Genomic DNA, 8,122 nt, shown 5'->3' on the forward strand with positions numbered 1-8,122 from the left:
CGTGATGGATTCTCCTCTGGGAGCGACTGTGTTCAAATTTGTCTACAGTGATTTGAATTAAAGCAAAGTTGGACACTAAGTCAGATTGTTTCTGTCTCTGGCCAGCTGTGCTTCAAATAAGGACAATCACTGCAATTGTCAGCCTGTCCTTGTGTCAGATTTGCATGTATAGTTACAAAAAGGACGGCGACATAACTTTACAGACTGTGTTCTATAAATGAATGAAACAGGAGGTGGCCTGACAAGTGTGTTTTAAAGTAAGGGATTGCTCTGTACTTATCACAGGAGGGGGTGGCTGAGGTGTGACTGTGTTTGAATTTGAATATATTGAAAGGATATCCCTGTGAGATGTAGCAGGAGTCCTCAAACACAAATACAAAACAAAAACACACACACAAACTGCATTACATAACAAACATACACTACAAATACAGACATCTCCCACCCACACCCCCAAGAAAATTAGAATTGGATACCATGACCTTGAATAGTTACACAGCAGTTTTCAGTACTACATTTCAAAAACATGAACAAGTTGTTTTGAGATGTGAATATAGGAAGTCCCGAAGCAGCGGAGAGAGGTAACAGATCTCAAGAAAAAAGGAAGCACAATCCAATCAGATGCTTTGTGTTGGAACGACCTTCGTCCAACTTCTTTGAAAAGTCTGGGGACAAAGAAGAGTTTCTCAAAAACTTTGGTACAAATAATAGAAGTACTATGGTAATTATTTATATCTGATGAGTCACCACCTTTGGACGCTTGGGTAACTCTGGCACATTTCCATACTTGAGGCAGTGAACAGGTAGACAGAGACAAGTTGAACAGATCTGCAAGGATACACGTAATTACATGTGCAGCAAGTTTAATGCATTTGGCTTCCAAACCATCTGGTCCAGCACTAGGTTTTACTTTCAGTTGACATATATCATGAATCTGCCATGGGAATTCTAGTGTTGAGAACCACAGATAGAAGAGAAATGTTGATTAAAAGCATGTAAAATGAGTAAAGGATCAGACATAATTTAATTGTTCATTTGTATGTAGTTTATGACATTTTTGGTATTTTTACTGAGAATACGATTCAGTTGATTCCAAAACTGTCCAGGGTTACGAAAATCCTGAGACAAGCTATCCTTGTAGTCGTTTTGCATTCATTGTTTAAGTCTGATATAAATTTCTCAAGAATTTATAGATTTCCCAATCAGCTGACTCTTTGGACAAGCGATATTTGGCCCAGGCTTAATCCCTTTGTATGAAAAGACCGATAAGATGTGAGGTGATCCAGGCTCAAGTGTCCTTTAACTCTGATTGTTTTTATGGGAGTATGTTTATCAATTACAACAGTGATTTCTGAATAAAAGAAGTTTCATGCATCTTCAACAGAAAGAAGTAACTGAAATCTATCCCAGTTAATAGCAATTAAATGAACACTGAATCAAACAGTCTACATTAATGTTCTTGCATTGTTTAAATGTAATATATTTGTTTGGTTTTTGTTTAGTTTTTTGACCCTCTCCGAAGCTACAAATAATTTTCTTTAAGCCTTCCTCAAAGAGGCTGGCGAAAAATGCACGACCCTCCCTCCATCATAAATTTGTCATTAGACTTTTAAAACTTACCCTTTGATAAGGCTGGGAATCACCACAGGATCCACGATACAATAGTATCACGATACTTCGGTCAAGACACGATATTATTGCAACACAGTGATATGCTAAGTATTGCGATAAAATACACTGCAATATATTGGAACTGATGAGCTTTTTTCCAGCTGCAAATTATTTCCTCAAAGGAAAACTTTGTCAACATTAATTTATCCTCATAACATAAAGTTTTCAGTCTGTTCATCTGACCTCAGTCATTTCTAATGCAGCAAAATGTGACAGCAGACAGTGACCAACACTGTCATAAAACCTGTCAGAAATGCTGCATACAACTAAATACTGAATGGCAACACCCATGTGAGAAGCGTTGTCTGTTACATTCTTGTGCTGCATTTTACAGGAGGTCTGCAGTGTTCCCTTCTGTGTGACTTTCATGTACTGCTCTAATTTGGAGAACATGAGACAGCAGTCTCCAGTCCTCTGAGATAATGTGCCGTTATAGTCACATATGAATCCACTGACCTTGAAGTCCAGGCATCACAAGTTAATGCCATCCTTGTGGCTTTACTCAAAGACTCCTCAACTTTATGTGTCTCTGTAGAGCTTGGGTATGACTGTGTTGGTGAAAAGTGTTTTTAGCGTGTAACAAAAGACTTTGTTTTCAACATCGCCATATGGATGCAGATATGTACAGATTAAGTGGGTGATGGACTGTCTTATGTTCTTCGCTCTCTTGGAGTTGGATGGTAGTTTTGTCAAGCTGACTGTGTCCAGTGTTGGCTGATTTTTGGGCGGAGCGGGTTTAGCGTTAGCTTGGCCGTCAGTAGCTAATGCTATCTCTGGATGGTGGAGTCTGAGGTGAGCCCTCATGTTGGTAGTATTCCCAGAGTATTTTATTGCTGCTTGCAAATCACACGTGTCATATACAAGTCCTTATTTCCTTCCATGTTAAAAAATCCCAAATAAGTCCAGACGTTTGATTTAAATGCAGACAGCGCATTTCTGATTTCTTTCTCTGGTGCCTCCATCTTTGTTTTGATGAACTTCCTGCCGAATGCCGCTGACTGAGACCTCTGCTGATTTCACCAAGATAAAAAACATCAGCACCATCTAGTGGACCGAAAAAGCAATTGATTTTATTATTCTAGCAAAGGGTGTATTGAAATGTGCATTTGCAAAAATGAATAATATATATAATATAAGATCGATACTAGGTGTCCGTGTATTGATACACTACCGTCACGCAAAATATCGTGGTACTATGCCGGATCATTTTTTTCCCTTTTGATGTTTAGAAGTTCAAAGTTAAAAGTTGAAGACGAAATCCTGGAGTTGAAAAAAGCCTTGGTTTTCCACACTTGTGCATACTGTCAGTGCAAAGGGTGTATTTTTGGCCAAATTTTAAATGTGATGTCAAATAAAGTCATTTTGATGAATCATCACTATATCAAGCTCAATTCAAGGGTGAAGGAGCTTGCTCAAACATACAAGTGATGCTCTAGACCTTCAAAAGTTTTTCTGCGACGCCTCATCAACAACAATCCCACTCTGGAAAGTGTCCCACCATCTGCTGGTTTGACTGGGTCTGATCCAAAGCTATCGTTTCTGGCAGACTTTAAACCCCGGATGCTGAGGTGGAGCAAAAACATTGGGTGCAGCAGGCGCCTCCATTTGTCTGTGAAATGGTGCAAATAGATAAAGTAGTAAATTAAAGTAGTCATTAGACCAAGCAGTGCTAACAAAGCATTCGCAAGCCCAGTCGAACCACCAGACGGTGGGACAATTTTGAAAATGGGATTGTTGCTTGCTTTGGTCTGAATCAGGGACTAATTTTGTTCCAAAGTTGTATAATTGCCTAGAGTTGGTTCGTGTTCTCACAGCAGCATTTACAAGCGGACCAGATCAAATGCCTTGTGTGAGAAAGCTGCTCTTGATTGGTCAGAATTTCCATGTGGGAAAAATCAGGTAGTAGAAGAGTACACTTGGAAGATAAATGTGACACTTTCTAATGCCACAATGGAGGGACAACTACGCAGGTTGATTTTAGCGCTGCTCATCGTGGACTATATTGCTGTCATTGTTCATTTTAGTCAAACCATACAGTTTGAAAACGAGGCGCGGCTCCAACTAGAAAACAATGTTTTGATGCATTGGATGTGCTGAATGTGCATATTAAGGCAGTACAGGAGGAGGTGCACATTAATAATCCTCCAGGACTGTAACATGCTCATGTTTAACCCAAACAATGTGTCATGTGACTGCAGTTGGTTCAGATCCAGGTCGGAACACATTCTCACCACAAACGAACTGCACCAGAGTTCATTTGTAACCAGACCGTGACCACCTCTTCAAGAAGGTCTCGGTCCGGTTGTTTTGGTGCACACCTGAGTGTGATTGCCGTGTTCACACCTGCCCAAATGAACCGCACTGAGGGGGCAAACGAACTTGAGTTCGATTGAACTGAACCAAATGGGGCAGTTGTGAAAGCACCCTTAGTCTGTTCACTAAACTATCTTTGTGATGAGGGGAGACTGTCGTAGCCAGCCAATGCCGGCGACCGTTTCAAGTAATTTTTACGTTCTAGTGTGGACAGAGATATTTTGTAAAACCAAAAGACATGGGGGCAGAATGATCTTTTAAAAAGGAGAAAGAAAGTAAATGGGGCGTTAGGGAGTAAAAGTACTGTTACTTGTGAGAAAAGTTACTCAGATAAAAGTAAAAGTCTTAAAAATAAACATCATCAACAAGAATCCTTGATGCCCTCTACACATGGCTCAGAGTAATTCCTATCACTATATGAGTGTCTTTCCATGTGTCCTATCCTGCAGCACTGCTAACTTTAACTCAAGAGAACATTGAAGAAAATACAGTTTTGTGATTCAAAACACCTTGCTGCTCACTGTGGGATATGGGTAATAACATAGTCTATTTTGTGGCACCACCCTCAGGCCAAATGTGACATTTTTTGCCCCTAGTGGGAAGGATTTAAGGATAGAAAATGTGTCTCCATTTTTTATCCATCCAGCAGTTTTATTGTGTGGTGTGAAACAAGCATTGCAGTCTCACAGGGCCACCGGCTCGGCTAAGGACCTTTGGTCATATTTTTGTTATTTTCTTTCTTATTGTTGTGCTTTCGGAGGCCTTCCCCAAATAAACTAAACCTGGACTCAGTCAATGTCTATTTACATGACATATTATATATAGATTAACATGAGGTGAAGTTCAAAATTATGTGTCTTTCATGAGGATCTTTGATCTTAATCAAGAATCATTGTCTGATTCTTTTCTTTTTTTAAAATGTGATATCGAGTCCGCTCTCCACAGTCTGCTTTAAGAATGAGTATTTAATGGCTTTCAGAGATGAAAATGTTTGTGCCCAGAGTGAAATATAGCTTGTAGGTCCAAGCTCCAAGTCTGGGTGTTAATGAAAGACTGGGCTCATGTTGAAATTCAGCTTAGGCCTGTATTTTACACCTTTTTAAGATGGGTATGGTAAGATACGATACTATACGATGCGATGCTATGCGATGCGATACGATATGACATGATGCGATACAATACAATACAATATACTTTATGTCCCCATAGGGAATTTATCTTGGACTCAGGACCTGTAGAAGTATTGCTGCCCTACAATAATAGTCGAGAAGAAATAAAAAGCATGCACCATAAACACATAAAAACACATACCGAACATAACATTATTGCACATCAGCCATCCAATCTGAAGTTACATTTTCAGAACTCTAAACACAATTAGCTGGACCACACCACTGTCACAGTTCATGTTGGTTTCACAGACTGTGTGGTCAATTAACACGTTTCTAAAATGCTTAAATTTTCCTCACATGTGAGAACACCCTTAAATTCCTCCACAGTCATCCGCTCAGACAACGTCAGGTCCTTCTGTCAATTATTCCAGGAACAAAGGGCAGCGCATTAAAAAGGATTTTGCCTAGTTCTGTTAGTACCTTGGAGACCAGCATCGGTAAGTTTTGTGAGAGCCTATGCCATGTTGTTTTGGGTTTTTACATGTGTATGTACACAGATAAGAAGGAACCCACCCAAGCAGAGATGTATACAAAAACCAGCTACTGCAAATATCTGCGGACTGACAGAGAAGGTCATTTAGCAGCTGCATACAATAAGTCGAGGACAGCTGATGACATTGGGTCAACCTTGAGACAGTAATAGGCGTTATTTGGGTCATACACTGTTTTTAGTCCAGTTGCAAGAAAAAGAACCATAAAGTGAAGAAAAACTTTCTTTGACCGTGGTCTGCTTTAAGAACATTGTGTACCATATGATACTTTTTGAGGTGGTGATGGAGGTTTTGCTTTAAAGTCTTTAAAGAACAGTAAAAGCATCTGGCTCTCAAAGTGTTTTTACCCCATAACTGAAGAGCGTAAACAACAAACACTCCCTTGAGTCTGTCCAGATTGTTCAAGTGTACTCAGAACTAAAAACAGAGAGATAAGAGAATGTGAGCGGGGCGGACAGCCTGTACCAATACTGTATATAGCTTAATGCCACATCTGTCATTCATTTGGTGCTTTTATCCAGAGCATCTTGAGTGCATCCATTTAGTTCCCAGTGGGAAATGAAGCTCTAACCCTGCAGTGCTACCAGTGCCACACTCTACCCATTACACCACTGAACGCGCTCTGCGAACAGCAGGTTGACAGGAAAGCAAAAGGACCTACTCATTTGAGCGAAGTAAGTTCTGTGTGACTCATCCGGGGGGTGGGAAACCAGTTGAACCGAACAGTTTATTGATCGAACTGCTATATAAACACCTCTCTTAAAGCTGCACAAATCAATGTTTTTAGGTGAACAATGGGTCAAAGGACTACACGTAATGTGAAAGGTGTCAGTATAGTAACCCACAGAGAATTAACTCTCAGCTTTGCAGCTTCTCTCCTCTCTGGGGAGCATCTTTGAGCTTCAGTCTCATTGCTCTCATCAGTTTTGTTTCCAGCAGCAGCAGGCAGCTGTTTTTAGCTAATAAGCTCTTATAAACACACTGTATACTATCTCACAGACACCAAATAACAGAGAGACAAAGTTATATCCAGACTCTACCAATATCAATGTGTATATAAGGGTTTTTATAACACTAAAAATAGGCTATAGAATCCTTTCCCATTGCCAGTAGACAAGTGCAGATCTGCAGCAGACAAGTAGAAGACAGCACAATGAGACAGCAGCATGAAGGAAAGAAAACTTTAGGTGGTTACTTCTTTTATCTCTTGCTAAACTCAGACTAAAGCGGGATTTATACTCGTGTGTCAGCTCTATACAGAGCCTACATCGTAGCCTAAGCATATGGCCGATGCCATTGTGAGCATTTGTACTTGTGCAGTGGTGTGTCTGTGTCACTCTGCAGTTACACCTCCAAAACACTAGTCGGTGGCGGTGGTTTCTGTGAAGTGCTGAAAAGTTGAGTTGATTCAAAACACACATTAAACACACAAACATGGCTTAATAGTGACAATTTCAAACACAAGTACACAAATCAGCTTCACAGACAAACACTTGTCTTTATCTGGACACATTTTCCCCACAAATACAACATGCTAATGTTTTCAGCACAAGCCTATGGCATTTCAATTGTATAAACTAGCCTAGCGGCTAGCAGACTTTTCCTCTACTCATATGAAGCCAGGGACAACAGCAACATTTAGCAAAGGTAGCGTTACAAAATAAAATTCGGCTCCATTACAACTCACAAGGTTCACTGACAAAACAACTGTCTAATACTAAGCAAGTTTTTCAAACAAATACAACATGCTAACGTTATTAGCACAAGCCTATGGCATCTTACATTGTATAAATTAGCCTAGCAGCGAGCGGAGATTTCCTCTGCTCATATGAAGCCAGGATAAATCACACACAAGACTTAAAATGCTACTTTGTGGAGGCTTTAATGTCTTCACAATTTATTGTTTCTTATGTGTGAAATTAAAATAAATAAAAGCTTTGTCTCCACTGAGGGAAATGGTTTCAGCTTACAAAAATAGACAGGTTGTCTGCGTCGCCCTGATGTGTAGTATAATTCTGGGGAGTTGCACGTCAGGCATCAGGGTAGGCTCTATGTCAACGCAAAGCCTTTGCTGTAGGTACAGCGTCAATTTGTCACAGAAGTATAGATCATGCATAATTTGGAATGCTGTTTGAGTGCTGCTGAGGCAAAAATGGACGGTGTTGTGTGCATTGCTCGCTAGCGAAGGGGTTAATTTTGCACATTCTCCTGGCTTTTGTGTTTCCATCAATGCCGATCGGAGCTGGGGGCGATGAATACCCATGACTACTGCAGACCCAAATGTGAATGCTGAATAAAACCATTCCCCCTGCATTACAAATCCCGACATTAGTGGGTGTTAGTGGGTTTTTTGTGCCGTGGGAAAGGGGCACTAGAAAATAACGTGGAGCATTCAGCAGCTAAAGAGCCAGATATTTCCCTCAGAAGCTGGTGGAGACCAAAACAGAGCTAAAAGAACAGTAAATTCTGGACTTT

The sequence above is a fragment of the Epinephelus fuscoguttatus genome, linkage group LG11 (assembly GCF_011397635.1).
Source record: "Epinephelus fuscoguttatus linkage group LG11, E.fuscoguttatus.final_Chr_v1".
Lineage (NCBI taxonomy): Eukaryota > Metazoa > Chordata > Actinopteri > Perciformes > Serranidae > Epinephelus > Epinephelus fuscoguttatus.